This window comes from Lutzomyia longipalpis, chromosome 1 (assembly GCF_024334085.1).
Source record: "Lutzomyia longipalpis isolate SR_M1_2022 chromosome 1, ASM2433408v1".
NCBI classification, from domain to species: domain Eukaryota; kingdom Metazoa; phylum Arthropoda; class Insecta; order Diptera; family Psychodidae; genus Lutzomyia; species Lutzomyia longipalpis.
The window spans coordinates 46,993,276-47,013,647 of record NC_074707.1 but is presented as its reverse complement, the minus strand read 5'-3'; the positions used below and the strand labels follow the sequence as shown (position 1 = coordinate 47,013,647).

The 20,372-nt window shown below is 36.3% G+C and overlaps 1 long non-coding RNA gene across 1 annotated transcript; it reads right to left on the bottom strand.

Annotated features, from left to right (window-relative positions):
- Positions 1-8,258: 8,258 nt before the first annotated feature.
- Positions 8,259-20,369, bottom strand: LOC129787874 (uncharacterized). Its single transcript, XR_008750269.1, has 2 exons — positions 20,081-20,369; positions 8,259-9,944 (listed from the first exon to the last, which is right to left on the bottom strand). It is a non-coding gene; the product is annotated as an uncharacterized LOC129787874 (long non-coding RNA).
- Positions 20,370-20,372: the final 3 nt, after the last annotated feature.

Genomic DNA, 20,372 nt, shown 5'->3' with positions numbered 1-20,372 from the left:
TTTTTTAAACTTAAGAATTATAAAATTGTATTTATCAATTTAAAACAAAGAAAATGCATTTTTGAGTGTACAAAGAAGCTGTGTTTCTTTGAAGAAAGAATCACAGCTAAAATGTTACTTTTCAAGACAAATTCAAGTGTAGTAAGCTGTTTTTCTTTCATTTTTATAACTTTTTCCCGATAAAGAATAGAACAAACTGGCACTCAAAAGCACGGCTAAAAATTATAATAATTTTCCCAAAATATTTTCCTGAGTGATTTTCCCCAAAACACCCCCGGAAAATTCTTCAGAATCATTCAGTGCCCTTTAACACTCGGAGGACCGGGCTATTTTCACTTACGCTGAGGATGAAATTGGACAGAATGACCAACGGTTTTTTTTCAAACATTTCAAGGAGATATGGAAGATTGCATTTGCAAAATAACTATGCGTGCATATTTTATTCAATTAATGGGGGGATTTATTGCGTTTCGCGCAAATTTTCGATAAAAAAATATTATAATGGAAGATTGAAATCGATAGACAATCTAAAATATTGGTTTTTATGGGTGCGCTGAAACCACTTATCAATCTCAAAAGAAAACAATTTATGGAGGCTACCTGAAGGGGTTTTTCTTTAGATTAATCCTTGTATTTGCTCATTTTAAGTATTGAATTTTCCGGAGTTTTAATGTAAAAAAAAAGTAAACAACACTTTGACAATTGTGCAAAAGGGTATTTCGACGTGCCCGAAGGTTATGAACCATATTCCTATCTTTTAACACAGGAGTACGGTTCATAATCTTCGGGCGCGTCGATTTTTTTCGAAAAAAAACCGTTGGTCACGGTGACCATTTTCATCCTCCGCGTATATTTTCGACTTTGACCTTAATTATCTTTTAAAAAGCAAAATATTTTCCGGATTTTCTTTAGCCTAACTTAAAGTAATTGAAATTCCCTACACATAGACGTGGTATTTATCACGATAGGTTCAATACATTTTAATTTATGACGATTTAAAAACTCGAAATGGACACGGTGTCCACATAAATCCTCTAAGTGTTAAAGCGAATTTTTGCATTTTGTACACTCAAAAATGCATTTTCTTTGTTTTAAATTGATAAATACAATTTTCTATTTCTTAAGTTAAAAAAAATTCTCTTGATGGTCTTAAGACATTGAAAATCTTAAAAATCATCAAAAAATATTACATTTAGCCTAAAATTCAGTCTGACTTAAGAAATATTAACTTTGTTCTTAAAAAATCTTTAGTTTTCTTAACTTTTCTTAAAAAAATCTTAAGTTTTTTTAAGAAATCTTAAGTTTTTCTTAAGAAATCTTAAGTTTTTCTTGAGAAATCTTCTGTCTGAATGGTGAATTTCACGTTATATTTGGTAAACGTTTCGGTTATTTTGAACAAAAATTGGTGGTACACAGAAGCTGTGCTATTCTTTTCTTCGAAAGAATCACAGATAAAAGTGATTATATTTGGCAAAAGATGAACAATTTGTTCCACTTATGTTTGGAGAGGAATTCTTTTTTTTTCTAACGCAAAAATGTACTTAGTTTTGGTAAATTATTTAATAGCGAGTTTTCCCAGCGGATTTCTTCTGTGAATGCTTTATTAAAATGAAGAACTAAAAATGCTACAAAATAATGAAAATAAAAATTGGTTACGTGGAATATTGGAGAAATGGGAAGCGAAAGAAAAGTTCACTGTCGGAATCTCGCGAGTTTCTTCTAAGGAAAATGGATTAAATATATAATGTTAAGCTTTCAAAGTGCTTTCATTTCACATAGAAAGGAATTTACAAGAAAAGCTAGAAATTAAGAAAAAAAATCAAAATGTTTTACACCAATAAAACGGGAAAATTCATGTATTTCCCAGCGCTTTTCCGGGAAATGAGAACGATTTTCTTGAGTGTTTGACAATTTCCAATGATAATTTAAAAACAAAATTTGGTTACGCCTTAACTCTTAAGGAAATTACCGTCTTTTCATATCTCTTTACCGTCATTTTGACTAAATTTAATCATAATTTGACCAAACTTTCCGTCACTTTTGCTTTTATTACCTACATTTTTCCAAACTTATCTTAAGCTATTAATACAAAATTAATATTAATATTTAAAAAAAATTGTATTAAATAAACAAAATTAACATTTCAAAAAAGCGAAACCTTTAAATAGCGAATAAATAACATAGAAAAGAAGTACACTCACAGATTGAAAACATATAAATCACCTTTAAATAGCGTTTCGTTTCTTATGGAATATTAGAAAAGATGATTTTAAAATTGAAACTATCAATATTAAGTATTTTTTTCTTTAAAAAGCTATTAAAAATATATTTTAAAATTTTTAATAATAATTATTAGATTTGTCCAATACATTGTCCTGAAATTCCGCAGACAATGTCGGCGAAAGTTCTTTTGCTGGGTGCAATGAGAAAACTCCGTGACATTTCAAGTCAAAGATTTTCAATTTTTGCCTTCAAAAGCAGAAATTGATCCATTTTCTTGCTAATTTCCACCAATGCATGCCATGTAATGCCATGAAACATTGATCCAGGTACTCTGGATTCTATGCTACCTCATATTTGTCCACAGCTAGAAGAAAATTCGCTGGGAAATTCCCTATTTATGTGATGCTTCCCATTGTTTACATTTTTGGGGACGTTGCCGCGAGGTAACCGCTACGTAATAACGTGACGTCGCAAAATTACTAAATTGGTCGCGAAAATTACCAACGAATACATCTTATAATTTTATGTATTTTTAGCTGTATTTACGCCCACGAATCTACTAAAATATCCTTGCTCTCCCATAAAATGAAGATAGAGCAAGTAATTTGATTAAATAATTAAATATTTGGGCTATTTTGGGAAGGTAACAATCTTCCATTGCGAGTGTGGTCGCGGTTACGTCGCAATATGACCATTCGGTTACCATGCATTCATGAGGTCGCGAGATTACCAAATTGGTCACAAATGTTACCATGGGGTATGCTTCATTATTTTTAGCATAATTTATCATTTTTATGCCAACCAATGCATTGTATTGTCTTTGCTCTTCTATAAAATGAAGATCTAGCAGGTTATTTGATGAAATAATTAAATATTTAGTCGGTTTTTGCAAGGTAACGATAGGTCATTGAGAGTGTGGTCACGGCGACGTTGCGCGTGACCATATTGCGACGTTATGCCTACCATTTGTTCACGACGTCACAAGATTACCAAATTAGTCGCAAAAATGACCAAATGTTCTATTTTGATAAAAAACTAAATTATTGAAGTATGTTTGAGGATAATTTGTATTGGTAATTCATATTTTCTCATTTTATGATTTTTACAAGAAAAATTGCATTAGAAATGTGAATATTTTGTACAATTTGCACAAAAATGTTTTCATGGTAATTTTTGTGACGTAAAGGTTTCGTAACAGCGACGTCGCAGCCGCTACCACATCGATTGGTAACAAGGCGACGTAAAGGTTACGTCGGCAGAACGTTTGCGACCAAATCAGCTCTCTGGTGGTCACAAAATGTTACATGGGATAGCACACCTATATATATTAAACTGAAAAGCCCCCATCCAAAAAGGAAAATTTATTTCCACAGAAAAATGTTGCATGAAAATTCCAACAAAGCCACATAATTTTGACTTTCAATTAATATTTAATTAAATAAATGAATGCATAAAAAATCCATACAAATCAGTGAATGAGAGAAATTTTCATTACACAGCAAAAGAGATAAATTTCAGCATGGATAAATGCAATAAATCCTCCTTTCAGTTGCCATCCTCGGTGTTCACCAAAACGCCCATTGTTCTCTTCGGTGTGTGAGTTTGTTGGCAAAGAGAATCCTGGAAAATTGAAAAGCCAGCATGAGGAGGAATGATGAAAAAAAAAAAGAAACGAGAGATGAGGAAAATGTTAGTGGTGTGAATACCATTTTGCGCATTTGCATATAAATCATCACTTCAATAATTACGGGCGCACGAAGAGAGCGCGCGGTGGCAATGTCGGTGAGAGGCGTCGAAGTACGCATGTCAGCATCGCGTCCATTTGAGGCTGAGCGTCGTCTTCGAAGGACTGGGTACCACCCATTCGTATCCCTGGGCCCGACCTCGCCACCCCCCGGGGATGCTGGCCCGCCGCCCTGGTGTGTGTGCTCCTGTTCTACAATTTTCATGCATTTTCCTCTCCACAGAGAATAAACTAAAACACACACAAGGGGGTGAGTTTCCCCAGGGGGGGGGGTGTTGGTAGTACTGGTATATATGTGTGTACACACGGGGGTGGTTGCCGTGGGAGGGTGGGTGGATAATTATTGGAGGTCTCACTTTGTGCGAGGGGTAGCTAAATGGCAGAGCTGGGAACTTGCTTAATTAGGGTTTTAACATCATACTCCTGCTTTTCCATCTATGTACATATATTTGTGTGTGTGCGAGTGTGTGTTTGCAAAATTAGATGAAGAACAAAACTTTGCTTTTACTTATCAAAACTCTTAATTGCTTCTGAAAGTTCTCTCTCTAAAAGGCACACAATACTGGTGGTTTGGTGGAAGATTTCGAGGTGCGGGATTATTTGTACTTTTTTTTCTGTGGATTTTGGAGATAACAAAATTAACAAAAAAATTAGCCTGGATTTTATTAAACGTGATTAAATTTTAAATTAAAATGAGTTTCTGTGGGTGGAATAAAAACAAACTTTGTTATGAATTATTCGGAAAATTGTTGAATTTTAAAAATGGGATTAAATTATTAAAGGAAATCTCATTTATTTATGAAGGTTTTAAAAGATAAATTTTCAACGGCAAGAAGAAAGTCAGGAATTCATCAATTTTTGATTAATCCATTTCCAGCCTTTGAGTGTTTCTTCTTCAAAACACCTGGGAGGAGATTTTTCTCTAGGAAGCCCAATTTTGTTGTTTTTGATAAATTTGTTTGGATGTTCTAAATATCCCGTTCTAGATTTTTTTATGTTCTTTACTAAATCTGATATGAAATAGGTCATCGAAGGGTTTTCAAGAGGTTCTAGAATTCGCCCAAAAAGCTTTCTTTAATGACTTAAAATTGGCTTAAAATGATATTAAAAAAAATATTTTCATAAAAATGAAATGAATTCGGTTACAGCGGTTACAGGAAGAGTTTTAGAGATTCTTGTGCAAAATTACAAGAATTTTGGTTGAAAATTAAGTTTTTTAACGATTTTAAAATTATTCTTTGTGAAAATTTCAATAATTTCTTTTTTTTTAGCGAATCTGTGTTAAACTACTAAAACTATTTAAAGTTTTATATTAATTTTTTTAAGCAGGAAAGCCCTACAAAATATTTTAGTATAACTAGTATAACAAATCAGAAATTTATTAAATATTTTATAATTCAACAGAAATTAGTTCTTATATTAAAGGATTTGACATTATAAATCAATTCAAAATCGTAAAATAAATGATTAAATTGACCAATGTCCTTTAAAAAGTATTGTAAATCTACATATAAAACCTTTTAAGTCTTTCTCTTAAAGTTTTCTAACTAATTTCTAACTAATAAGTTTCAAAATAATTTCTTTAAAAAAAATATTTTTATTCCATTTTATCTATTAAATTCTGTATTATATCGTTTTACGTATTATAAATGGATACTATTATAGAACCAATTTCACATATAAAATTCATTTTAAATTCAGTGCAGATTGCAAAAAGAGATAGGAAAATTTGAAATCAGTATGAAATGTAGGGGAATAAAACTGCTTTAAATACATTAAATACGGAATATTGTGAACGTAGCATAAAATAAATCGAGGAAATTGATTTCATTTAATGTTAAAATGAACGTCATTTTGATAAACTAACAACGCCCACAACTATGTTCCCATATTCTAGATTTTAATGGCACAGGACCCACAGAAATGGATTTAATTTATTTTGCTAAACTACATTTTACTGAAATTAATTAAAGTTTAAAATTGTTTGACTTTTAAAAAAATATAAAGGACTCTATCAGGGACTCTATGTACAAGTTATAAATTAATTATTTAATTAAGGATTTACAGTCGTATCGTTTCTCTAAATTTTAGACAATTATTTAACACATTCATGCATAATGTCCTTTATTTTATTTCGATAACTCGCTATTTTAATCTAGAAAAATTACTCAAATAAATCTCTAAATCCACACACTGTTTAAAATAAAAAATAAAAGGAGAAAAGTACTTTAGTTAAATGTACCAGCTTGTTCGCCCCTAGGCTACATCCTTCACTATGTACATACATACATAGCATGGAGAGTTGCACACAGAATCTGAAACACAAGGGGGTGGCTTAAGGGGTGGGGGTGGATTGGGAGGAGGTGGATGGAGGTTTTTGGGGCGGAAAGCACTTAGTGTGCTTGCTCTCCTCCTGGGCGCCTCCTGAACTCGCTGGGGCATAAATTTGTTGCGGAGACTGTGGCGCTGTTGGGGTGGGTCTTCCGCGCGGAAATCCGCCCGAATCAATTTATTTGTGGGGTACGGGACATGATTGCCATTGGATTTACTGTGCCAGGGATTAAGTTTCGCTCTACGCCTTTATTTTTTTCTCACTCACACGAACTATTTTGTAGATTTCGCTGAATGCCGTCGATTTGGGTGTTGTTGCTGAAATATGCACCACACAAACCTCTCTAGAACCGAATTTGTCGCGAAATTTCAAACAAATTCGGATCTACAGGGTAGATGTAGAACAAAACTCGACGACAATCTACAAGACAAAGGCGCATTGGGAGCGGGAAGAGGACATTTGTGCTTCTTCTTCATTGTGATGCCCTTGGGAGATGGATTTGAGGGAAAATGTGGGTTGGGAGGATGCTCCAAAGGGGTGGAATAATTAGTGCAGATGTTTGATGCGGGGAACCCACTCTGTGGGCTCACAAAAAAAAACTTTATCATTTCCACAAGAATTTATCTCAAACGACTCATGAAAAATCTACGAGGAAATTTCTTCAATGGCTCAAGCATTTCTCCCTTCATTCTGCCATCATCGTGAAATCGCGCGCGCCCCTTTCCACATCGGGGTGACACCCCCTATAAGAGGCATCTTCGACAATTGCCTGTGTGAGTGTCGTCTCATTTCGAGGCTTCCGCAGCAAAAAGAATTCATACCCGAAAAAAAGAGGGTGAGGACATTGAGAACGAAAAAAAGTAACCCCGAGCATTTCGAGGGAAGTTTGTTGAGAGAAAGTTATCCCCCTTCGCTGAAAAAAAAAATAAAATACGTTAATTCCTTCCCAAACATTCATCGGCGGGAAGTTGTGTTGAACAAAACGACAGAATTTCCACCATTGAGCACATTTCGAAATTTTCGGGTGCTTAGTGAGAAAAAGGTTGTGAAAGTCCTCCTTGGGCTCAGGGTATTGCCATTTGGACAATAAATTTAATTGTATGCCTCATAAAATTCATTTCAGGGGAAAAGAGAAGAATTTTTACACACACAACTAGTCCCCGAATTGTACCTGAAAACCTACCCATAGAGGAAGCAACGTTACGGAGAGTTCTCGGGAACTCACAGGAGGACTCTTTGCCCGTAACACAACTCAAAATGCCCTCGAAAATCCATAGGGTCATAAAGAAATGCAATGTGGGGTTTTTAATGTCTCGAACATCTGTCGATGTCTGGTGTAATTTATGTAGAAAAAAAAACCCAGCCATGGCGCGTAGAAAAACCGCTTCTGCGATGACATCATTTGAGACTTTTCCATCAAATTTCATCAAGCAGCCCCATGGGTATCCCACCCCTATTCCTCCACACTCAGGAAAATTCCAATCCCGCAGATGCCAGGGAGATGCTGTGCCAAGAACCCCCACACCCCCCGTAGCTACAAGATATTTATTATTTTTTGCGCCGCGCCAGAGAAGGAGGAAGAAGTGAAAAAAAAAGAAGCCATAAAGATTCCCAGAGCAAAAGAACAAAGATTAGATATGAAGGAGAAAAGTTGTACAAGAGATTTTCCTGTGCGCTATTTTTCCCCCCATGCTCCCGCTGAAGAAGCAAAATGTGCTCAGGGGATGATGGCGCAGCTCCTATGGGGGGTGGTTTGTCAATATTTTGCCTCCCCCTTTGCCTTGGCTTTCACCACCCCGCCCGGGTGAAAAAGCTTCCAGAAGCTTCGATTTGCTGAAAGATGACTTTTTCTCTCCTTCTCCCAACAAGGAGAAAATAAGGGAAAATTACTCTTCCATGGGAATTGTACACCATGTGCTATATATGTAGGTATGTAGAAGATATATAATTTCTATTTACTCTTAAAAAAATTTTGGTTTAAAATTGTTGAATTGATTAATGAAAAAAAAAAACATTTTAACAGAAAAATAAAACAGAATATTTAACAAGTACTTCGGTGCGAGACATTTTAAAGAGTAATTTGTGTTTTAACTGAAGTTCTTATAAAAGTGATTAGACATGATAAGAATATTTAAATGTTAAAGGGAAAGTTCGAATTTTAGCTGAATAAGTTTGACGGTGAATTTCTCAAAATTTAAAACTTAAAGGATTTAATTTTGCACAAAAATTTACTTAAGAAATCTCAAGAAATTTTAACGAAAATCCTTTGAATATTCCATATTTTAATTTTAATTTAGAAAAAATGAAATTTAAAAAAAAATTGAAACCACGAGTATAAATCTTCAAAAGACTTTTAAGTCTCTTTTCTAATCTTTCCAAATTTTTGAATATTTTTTTTATTCATTCATAACTTTGAAATAAACCAAATAAACCTTTCAAAAAATATCAATAAAATTTGAGATTATACCTTTTATCTTTTTTATGCAAATCTTTTTTCTTTCTGTAAGAAAACTTATAAAAAAAAAGAAATCCATTGGCAATAAGAATGTCAAAATGAGATTAAAAATGAATAAATCACCCAAAAAAAAAACTATCTAATTCCTATTGAGATTTTCTAGGTTAAACGCGTAATAAAATACCGACCACGTAAAAAATTAAATAATCAAATATCTTAGTGTATAAATTAGAAGGAAAGAAAAAGAAGAAAATCGAGGCCAGGAAGGTCTTTGAACTGCCTTATTGCGTTTTTGGCACACCGCGGGTACACCGCATCATGCAATATTCTTCCCCTTGGTGATGTTTGCTCACAGCAATTGAATTTCCCCTCCTTTTGGTGTTATGTGTGGATGAAAATGTCAGGCAAAGAGAGTGGCTCAAATATTGGGATGACAAGTTTGTGTGTGAAATTATTGTGTGCCACTGAAATCTCATTAATTCACATTGCAAAGAGAAGATGGAGGATGAGATAGATTTTTGGGAGGAGTTGTCTTCTCTCTATATTGAGATGAATTTGGAGCTAATTTAGGAGATTTGGCTTTTTTTTTTGGCTAAAAATAGCCACCGTGTCTTTCTCTTTTTAGCGTGGAAAAGTGCCATCAAATTTTAAATTCACAAATTTAAATTTCAAATGGCCTGTTCAATTAATGGCGCTACATTTTCCTCTCAGAGGTTCTTCTCTTCTTATGTTTTATGCTAAGGCAGGAGGGGATTTTTTTGGATTTATGAGCCCGGAATGGGTTTTTTTTGTGTGTGGAGTCTGTATACTTATCAGAAAGTTCCAGCGATCTGACCATCTGTGGCACGAGGGGGGAAGTGAGGAGAAATGGAAGATGGGAGAGAGAAAAAAAACGACGTGGTGAAAGAATCAGAGGCTGATCGTACGCACAGAGTCTTCCAAATTGATGCGATGCTGGCAGATCATCATCCCATTCATGGTGTGCTTGTTGCTGGGTGCAAGACTCTGACCATACATTGGTAGTTGACACAATTAGCGAGCCGGTTGAACAGAGGCGGATTTATGCTGTGTCACCGTGTTGTTGCCCAGTGCACGAGGAGCCCAAGGAGAGCCACACAGCAGCCCCAGGTGGGCACCCATCTAGGCGCGGGATGTGGTTGAGGGTAGATCAGCTGTGAGGAGCGAAGAAGCTGCAAAAGGGAGAAGAAGAAAAGACGTGCTTAGTGTGGCACACATTCCACAACATCTTACATTTGTTTGTAGCTTCCTCTTCTCTTGCAAAATTGCTAATTGCAAGATGAATGACTACGGGACACCCCATCCCGCTCCCACTCTCTGCCTATGTGGCAATCACAGAGTAAAGTGGATCACTTCTAGAGGAGGAATTCTCTGGCACCATACTTTGGGGGGATAATTCAATTAAACTTCCGCCATTGGCTTTTCTTCCCACCAATTAAACTTCCATATTGAATACCAAGAGGAGGGCACAGGCACATCTCATTGACATTTTGAGGCAAATTGCCAAAAGTTCAATCCCTTAAATCGCGTCAAATCGACCCTCCTTCCACCATTTGGCACCTTTAGCACTCAGCTCTTCATCAGGGCCATCAGGAGGAGAACTCTTGGCACACACACAAAACAGCAGAGTCTCCCACGCAGCAGGAGGACTCGGAGTGAAAATGGGAGCTCAAAAGGATGATGGGACTCCTTGAGATTTATGTGAGTGGATTATCCACCCTCTTTAGGCAAATCTCAAGAGGATTATCCCCATGAGATTCACCCAAAACATACACCCAACTTTTCACGTGTATCCAATTAATTTTTGTCACCAAATCTCCCGGGGATTTATGGGAAAATTTGACGAGACGAGTTGAACATGCTTAGATGTAATCCCATTTGGTTTAAATTTAAATAACAGGAACTTGTCGGCTCTCACTATATATTCCAATATATATTTTCTACCTGTTTTTGCCTTGCCAGAAAGGTAGACGAAGTATTTTAGAATATTGTGTTTGAGTCGAAAGCTTTGGTTGAATGAACTTATTCGGTTACAAATTAGGGAATTTTTTTATCATTCATCTCCTAACGAATATTTCTTACGGTTTAGATGCAAATCAAATTTATTCTTCGAGAAGAAAAGTAAATTAATTTGTTAAAAAGAATATACATTCTTCTAAAAGTAAGTTTCGATGTAATATATTCGCTAAAAAATTGTTTTACCAATTTACGCAACAAAAGTGAATAGAAAAATTTTCTCCAATTTAACTGGAGAGTTCATAATAATTTCTTCGACAATATGTTTAAATCTCAAGCAGCTCTTTATCACTACTTATCGACCATAAAAATGCAAATTCAATTTTTTACAACCCATTACTATTTTTATGATTTTTCTACACAATTTTCTACATCACACACGCCACTTCCTCTGGCCATGGATGCAAATCATAAATCGCCAAGATTTTGCTCCATGAAAAAAAATCCAATAGCTGAGAAATTCTCTATTCATCAGGGAGATTTTTCTTCTGCAAACGCCCTTCGAAGGCCAAAAGATGAATTTTTTTTTCGGTCAGAAACGGACGAGAAAATCGGCAAGAGATGAAGAGGTCGATGATGATGAAGGGAAAAAGAAAAGGAAGCGAAAGGAACAAGTCTCTCCCAAAATCAATTCCACAATTATGGCGCAAGATGGTTCATCTCTCTCGCACTCCTGGCGCATATCTATAGCATAATGCTGGGACTCTTTCCCTGTGTAAAAAGCAACCATCATTGTCTTGTGGATTTGTGTGAGCTCCGACTATGAGGCTTTCAAATTCCCCTCGGGGCTTATTGCCAAGGCACCACCACACACCATTTTCCCTCCATCCAATTCCCCGCACCCCCGGCCAATTTTCAAGCTATATACACAGTAGAGGGAATTTACACGCAGAGAGCACACGGGGATGTGTGCGCTCACCCATTTTCCCAAAAGGCACGAGAAAAGCCGGGGAGGTTGAGGCGGGAAGGGGCCTCCGGAGAGATTATCAGGAGGGGGATTGCATTTTGAATTAAATGGCTTCTCTCTACGCATACATACACCATGCAGATGATGTCGTCTCCCTGCCATATTTCTCCTTCACTTCTATCGATCTATTCCAAATCCCAAAATTTATATATTATTCTACCTACCTATAGTTCGCCCATTTTATCTACCCAAAGAAAAAAAAACGACGAAGACAACCACCTCAATCTTGTGCTACATATATATGAGAAGAAGAAAAGGAAGAAGCGAACGACTAAAGAGCAAAACCTGAATTTTATAAAACGACCATTTCTAGCCATTTTTTGTCCACATCCGCGCTAGAAATTCTTCCCAGATCCGCCGTTTCTCCTATATATGAATCACAAGAGTAAATCACTTCGGGAGAATTCTTCTCCCAAAAAGAAGCTAATCTCAACCCAAAAGCCAAGATGAAGTTTCCAACATTTTAAGGGAATATCGCGCGAGAGATTTAGAGCTTCGTTGCACCACCATCCGGTTGGAATTTAAGTGACTTTCCGTGTGACTTCTCTCCCCTCTCTCGCACAACCAAATCGATTAAAGATTTAGCTTGACACGTCAAAAAAAAACCTCAAGCTCTGAATGACTTTCATTGATATACTTTTACGAGCGCATTTTTAGTGCTCCATCTCTTGCAAAGTTTCCACGGGGAAATGATTGCAAAAAATATGTCTGGAGAAATCGTACGTCGATCTTTAATACTTTTTCAATGAATATTTGTGTAGAAAATGCATTTTTTCGTATTTTAAATTCAGTAGTTTTCATTTTAGACATTTTCCATGCAATTTACGATAATTTAAGTGGGGAGAATGGCTTGAATTAGACTCTCTTTTAAAAATTTTCGCATGTTTAGTCTAATAAGTATTTTTTGTTAAAGAAAATATTAACTTTTGCTGTTATTATAAATAATTTTTATGTTTGGTAGTGCAAGAATGTAGCAGCTGGGGCAACAATATGGGAAACACAAAAACTAAAATTTCAGATTATTCAGCTGCAAAGATGCTTCAAAGCTCTGTCGATACTAAAGACTAAATAAAATTTTTATTCTCGATTTCTAGATAATTTTCTTCTCAAGAGAAAATTGAGATTTTACGAAGGAAATAATGAAGAAAAATCGAATCTTAAAAACAATTTAATTTAAAATTAATTTTAAAATTATTTTTACTAAAGCTTAAGGAAAACCCATACTTTTTACGAAATTTTCAGGAAACCTCAAAATGTTTTTCATTGATTTTCCCAAACTACTTTAAAATAAATCCTTTACATAATATTTATTACCTACATTTTTCTTCCTTTCTTAACAAAATTTCGGGTTTTCCCAATTTCCTTCATCAGGTAAAATAAGCGTCCCTTTGGCATTTTATTCCAAATAAAAATGCGAGTAAGAAAATGGGAAAGTTCTTTGATTAAAATCTACTCCATCTTCTCAACTAATTCCTCGACTAAAGAAAATATAAAGGAAAATAGATGAAATTTCTTCAGCTATTTGAGGAAAATTCCACTCCAGCTTCCGGATCGTGAATAAATTTGCGGAATTGGTTGGCAAAAGGGTGTGTGTGTGGGGTCTTGGGCGTTGTGGCAGTCGCCATAAAGCTCCGTCCTCAACTTGGGTACATGATTAGAGCTTTGGCATAAGCTTCACTTTATCTCTCTTTGGTCGGTACAACGTCGTAAAATGAAGTGAGCCATTCGTCCGGGAGCTGTGTCGATTGGTCCTGCAATGCAAGACCCCCAATGTTGGGCGTTTGCCGCCCCCCCCTTTTCCCACCCTCTGTGATCAGAGCTACTGTTTCTCAGGCTCTTCACATCCTGCGGACTCTCCTTCCACCACGTATAGCTCCCTCTAGCCCCCCTCCCCAACGCCCAGCAGCCAAGTGGTCATTCATGCGAATGGGATAGTTTTTTTTGCAGCTCTCGATGGGCGTGGGGGGTGAACAAGAAAAGGGTTGATTTAGCAGTTTGGGAGAAAATGGCCAAACACGATGGAAAGTCGAATTTTTCTGCCTTGCGGGGTTGGTCGTTTGAGACAAAAATTCTAATTTACGATTGAATTTCAACCCTCGTCGATTTTTGCCCTATTTTGCAAGATTGAAATCTCCACCCATTTTCCATGGGTAGCAAAAAAGGAGCAAAAAGAAAAATGTGTGTGTGTGTGGAAAACATCTGTGATTGTGAGCCGAAAGGGCCACAAGTGATGGGATGTTTAAATAAAGACGAACCTTGGGAAAATACATTCAAGGGGAGAGGGTGTCTGGGGGATGGAATATGGGGGAAAATTGTAGGGAAATAAATATTAATGATGAGGAAATTATTAATGAAAAAGCATAAAAGTCGGTGGTGGCACACAAATGGGTGGAGAGGGGAGGGGAAGAGGGTTTCTAGCGTGTTGTGCGGAAAATTTAAATGAGAAAAATCGATATTTCCACGAGATTTCGTGCAACTCTGGCGCAATTATCACCAAGTGTGTGGCTCGAGCTAAGAGCCAACGTACACCATGCAATATTGACATTAAATTTCGTGTCTTTTTTATTTTTTTTCTACACCTCTCTGTACGCCCCAGCTCACCAGCCTCTGTTTGAACACCATTTTAGCAGATGTACCGTGCGCGCGAGTTTTTTTTTTCTCCTTCATTGGGAATATGATGGAGAAGTTAACGCGCAAGAGAGTTAAAATCGAAGGTGTTATATTTATTTTTTCAATTGGAACTCATTTTTCATCCTTCACCACCAAACTCTGTATAGATATGCCAGCAAATCTATCGAAAAGAGGAGCTCCAAAGATCTTCTCTAAACTATTATTTGTGGCCTTGGTGACCTTCTTTTTGCGCTCGCATTAAGGCCCCATCGCTGGCCCCAACATGCGTGATCTATTGATTATGATAATTTCAACTCATGGCTGCACCACTTTTTTTTGCTTCCTCTATTGCTCTAAAAATCAACTCAAACACAATAAAAATTTTTCCTCAAAGTCATGGAATTTTTCTTCTTCTCACAAACTCTCTCTGTACAATATTGCCTCAATATTTGATCAATATTTATTGCTGTAATTATAAGGCAATGGAACACGAAATGCCACTTTTATAGCTTTTTAGGAGTGTTACCCCATCGTACATGAAGTACCCACTTTCACAGCAAGAAGGACAATTTTCCACAATGCGAAGGGAATTCCGAAAATTGCATCTCCTTTTTTTTAGCAAAATTCTGCACAAACATCTAATTCGCAACCTCGTGCCCTATAGGTAGGTATAGAAAGGACCATGACCAACTCATTTCGTTGGAATTTTCGCCTTCAAAACACACCGAAAATGCTACTGAAGCATCCTCGTTAAAATGTCTCTCGTTTCGCTTTTATGCTTTTATTTTACGACACCCGAATTACAAATTGTCGTCCAATGAACATAAAAAAATATTATGTCTATTCTTCCACCACTTTCGCCCTTTTTCCTATGAAAAAAAAAAAAAGAAAAAACCCCGTTGTCGTAAATTAAAAAAAAAATCACTTGATTTTAATTTTTTCTACTTCATTTTGCTAACAAAATTCAATGACGTATTCAATCTGGCGGCAATAAGCATAAATCATAACGGAGCTTTTTTCGCGCTATTGTTTAATTAATATTTATATATTTAAAAAAAAATCTCGCGATGTTAAAATTCAAATTAGCTCTTGACTCAATCGGACAATGAACTATAGCGGGGAGACTTTGAATTTATGTTCCATTCTCCCGAAAAAAAATGAATTATGTTTTCACTAAATAAAAAAATATTATATGCGATTGATGCAAAAATTTAAATTTCAAAGTAATTATTAAGCTCTAAAAAAGGCGCTATATGCTTATTAGATATTTTTTATTACATAGCAGAAGGTGTTAATGGGAGGCTTCTATATACAATAGGGTATAAATTTCAAAAGAAAGTTCTTAATTTGAAGTTTTTATTTAAAAGAAAAAAATAAATAAGAAGGTAGGTAGGTAATAAAAAAGCTTATTATGTTTATATTTCTTATTTAATTTTCATCAATAAAAACATTTTTGATCATTAAAGTGAAATATATATTACAGTGGGGATGCAATTTAAGAGCTTAATTCGTTATATGAAACATAAAAATGTCCTTTTATTAGTGGGAAGAGTTAGAGATTAAATTCCATAGGTTTAAGAAGGAATTTCTCATGAAAGAATCTAGTTTCTAACATATTTTTGCTTATTTCTTATTCCGGAAGTTTATATTTAAAAGTCCGGAAGTCTAATTATGTAGATTTTCTAAATGATTTTCCAAACACCTTAAATGAATTTTTTATTTATCACCATTTTCATCTTTATCAGTGTTGTACTTTCGTCCTAATTCAAATAACGACCAAAACTATAAAAATAAAGGTGTCCTACTGCGAGACTCTAATGTAATTTTAATTTTGATTTGTAGCTCATCTTTATCTTCTTTCAGTGCATTTTGATTCATTCAAGGGGTGGCAAATTAGGTTTTTTCTGTGACATGCATTGATTTTTCGTTCATGGTGTCACCGTTGATTTCGCGTGTTGTTTTCTGTGTCACCGCATATGTATCGTCGAGAGGGTTAAGTAGCCCCACCACCCACACTCCACATGTTTATTGCGTGCTGTTGTGTGCCCAAGAAGGGCACACACCATCAGTGGCGCGTACTTTTTCCACACGCGGGGAGTGGAACAAAAATGCGGCGATTGCACGGAAGGTCTGCCGTGTGCCTCTTTGAGCACAAAGTTAGGCTCATGTTGGGGGCTCTCCTCAATATGTTTGTTCTTCTTGACCACAAGTGTTGCTGGCAAACATCGCACCTGGGGCAAAATGAAGAGCGCAGAGGGGCGCGGGTGAGGATTTTCTCCGCGTGTTTTTTTTATGGAAATTTTCACGAGTGCGCAGTCAAGCTAAAAATTATTTTATATTTAATTACAATTTTTGCAGAATGTGTTCGAGGGCAATTATATCAATAATCATGTGCTCTCGTCTCGTGTGCATATCGCAATGTTTTTTTTTTATTAATATACTTAATAATTTTTCTACCTCGCCCCCCGGGCGGCCCTCGTTGTTTTCCATCGTGTATAAGGTAGCTAACGGGGCGCAGATTTTCCGTGTATGTGGTGTACATTGGTTGTTGTTTTCTTCTCTATGCCTTGTTTGGTGTGTTACTGCCTGTAAATTTGCTGCCCCACTGCATTTTTCGCGCGTCAATTTCATCTCTTGCACTTTGCTCACAGGAGTGCAACAAGAACTCAATAAGTGCGGATTAAATGGTGTGAGCGATGATGATGGCGCAAAAACATCGTACAAGCTCACCATTGCATGCAATCTCGCCTGTTCTGGGTGATTTTCTCTCATTTTTTTCAGCCTTCTGTTTTTTTTTCAGTACAACGAAGGGGGAAAACAATTCTCCTTGGGCAATGGGTTAAAAATTTCTAACCCCCTCACCCACTTTTCTATCGCATGAGCAATAATGTTGAAAAAAAAACGAAGAATTGAGGGCGATTGAGAGGCTCTTGTGCGCGTAAGGGCCTTCCACGTCCACCAGCACTCCTGCTGGACACTCTTGAGCCATTCTGGTATATCAATTAAGAGCAATTTGCATTAATTTCAGATGAAAAACGGAATTTAATGGAGAAATTATTCACCAAAGACAGTCTAATGCGCCTCTTTCGCGCATTTCTTCTCGCGTCCATTGCTTAGCCAGGTCGCCCCGAAATTTCCATCCCAGAAAGCACCGTACGGTCTCTCATAAAAATTTTTCATTCTCAAAATGCGATAATTTCTAAAAAGCCATCCGTTGGCCTTCCTCCGGAGGGGGGACTTGGCCTGGGAAATTTATGGAATTTAATTGTGTGTTGCTGTTTGGAAGATGGCAAAGAGTGGGCATCTCGAAAATGGGCCCGCACATCGTGGCGACGGAAGTCAATTTGAGCATCCAATTGGGCCAAAACGAATGCGTCCATTGTGGGTCACTTTTGTCTCGCGCAAAGAAATCCTCTCTGAGAAAGGGCCCTACACACAATCTTAATGCCATTTCTCATATCCGAAGCACGAAGTACCCATAAAATCCCCCGGAAATGTAACTCCGCGTGTGGTTCCATCGGATTGAACTTCTAAACATATATATCTAATAAATGTAGGTATATTTCTTCAAGCCTATGGGATGTGCAAAGTCGTAAAGTAGTTGCGGTTGTGACTTGAATAATATCGAAATACCTTTTGCAATTAAGAAATTGGTTTGTTTATTAAAAATTTAAGGCAAGATTTATTATCTTTGAGGGATTTTTTTTAAATTGATTTCTTTTTCTTTTTTTGGCAGAATTTTTAACCTTGATAAGTTCATGATTTTCGTTGATCTCAGATATACAGCAAAATAAGAAGTTAACCAGGGTTAAAAACGTTCTAAAAATTCAATTATTAGCTATTTCTTATAAGAGAATTGCAAGAAAAATATTTTGTAAAAATATTTATTGGAAAAAGATAGAACATTCATAATTATTTCCTTTTAAATTTTTCTTTTTAAATGTTTAATATCTCCAGAAATATATTTTCTAGCTAAATTAAATAAAATGAAAAGTAGGGCCTAGATGGATAATTAATTATGGAGTTTAAACTCATTTAACGAACAAGAGAGTAACACAAAAGCTTTATAAAAGAAGATCTTTTTTAAATAATTAGGATATTTTTTTAAAATAAATATGTAAGAATTTTTTACAATTAATTTTTTATTTATTTCATAAAAAGCTTTTAAGTTTTTTACGTTCTTTATAATCATAAATAATTTTTTTTTCAATTTTCTTAGATTTTAATAAATTGAAAACAAACAAACTGCCTTATAAATTGGCCTAAAGATATCTTTAAAATCGCAATATTTTTAACTAAAAATTAATTTAAAAAAAAAAACTTATTCTCAATAGTTAAATACGAATTAAATTTTAAAAGGATTTAAACATTGAAAAATAAAATTATATTGATTAAAAAATTCTAGATTTAATTATCCTCTAAGCTAGAATTTATGTTAATGAAACCATAGTTTGAATTCTAAACGAATTTAGGTTCAGAATTTAATTATTTTCAGTGGAAAATTATTTTTCTTTTTTTTTCCGCAGTGAGAATCTGTATTAAACACATAAAATAAAGCAAATGATTTTTTCAGTAATTATTAAGAATCTTCTCTGCAGATTCTTTTCTTTTTAACAATCTGGATAAATAATTTACTTTAAGCTTTCACCGTACATTTAGGTATGTAATATATAGGAAAAACTTACAAGTTCAATATGATTTTTTCAGCCTGTTAAATCACAAAGGTGGCTTATCTTCATTTTTCCACCTACACACGGATTTCTTTGACTGATTTTTTTTAACACTGTGAGAAAAATAAGTTTGTGACCCACGTATGACACACTCATATTGCACACACACGTAGTAAATGTTACACCACAAATAGATGGGATTTTTTGCCCTTTTTTCCCTCAGTCGGGGGGCGGAAGGGCGAAGTTTGTTCGCGTGAAAAAGTGCGATTTCGACAGGCAAAGGCAGCAGCAGAGACACCCAGCTCCGAGGGAACGTCGCGCTCTGTACAGGGTGCGGCCATGAAAGTGGGCCCAAGAGTGTCAAGCACTCTCTTGTGTGCCTCTCCCCTCGCACCGTCCCATTCGCACGCGTACCCTGGCACATTGGTGCGAGCGAGACGGGGTGCGAGAGGTTGGTAGGAATGAAGAGGAAAAAAAAACCGTCCAAGATGATTTCATATGGGAATGAAATTCCGGTCATGCGCTCAAGACGACAAACTGGTTCCACGCGAAATGCGTGCGAGAGAGAGCGCCACAGAGCCACGAATACAGCCTCACAGGGTGGGTTTGTATGCTTCCAACATTGGCACCCCCTTTCACCCAGGAGAGGGTTGCTCCGACTACATAGAACACGTATATAGCACAGCAAATGGCCCTGAGGTGGCAAAACTCACCGTGGCAGCCCCCATCCCATTCGCCCGAAACCTTTCGGCAATGATGATGAAAGGGATTTGTGATTGATCAACTCCAATATGGATGGGAAGGAGGGCGCGCTCAGGGGTTGCGCGTAAGAATACAACGAAGGGGGTTGAAATTCCGCGCGCATTTCTCGCAGTGTACAGCCTTAATGGGCACGCAGAATGCTCAATGTGTGGCCTCTATCCGTACACGGGAATGAGGTGGGGTGGCACTTTTTTTTTAAATATTTTTTTCTCCTTCTGGGGTTGGGTCAGAGGTGGTAGGGAAAAAAAAGAGGAAGGTTCAACATCAAATTAAATCCACTTACTTGTCGTCCAAAGATTAGCAAGAACTCTTGTTAAAAAAAAATCTGCTGCTGCCTCACATCTGCACACAGGATAGGAAAGAAAAGAAAAAAATCACTAAACACTGGGGACCGTGCCCCATTTGCCAACAAGGAGGAGAAATGAGAAAATCATCCCTCGTGGGTGGATGCTTCCTCCTGACTTATGCTGCCAAGCCATGATGTGTGTGGCTCCTAATAAAAGTCTTTGCAGAGCGTTCAAGTGGTGGAGTACTCTCGAGTGTGTGCTTTTGGTTAGGTGGCAAGATTTCGACTG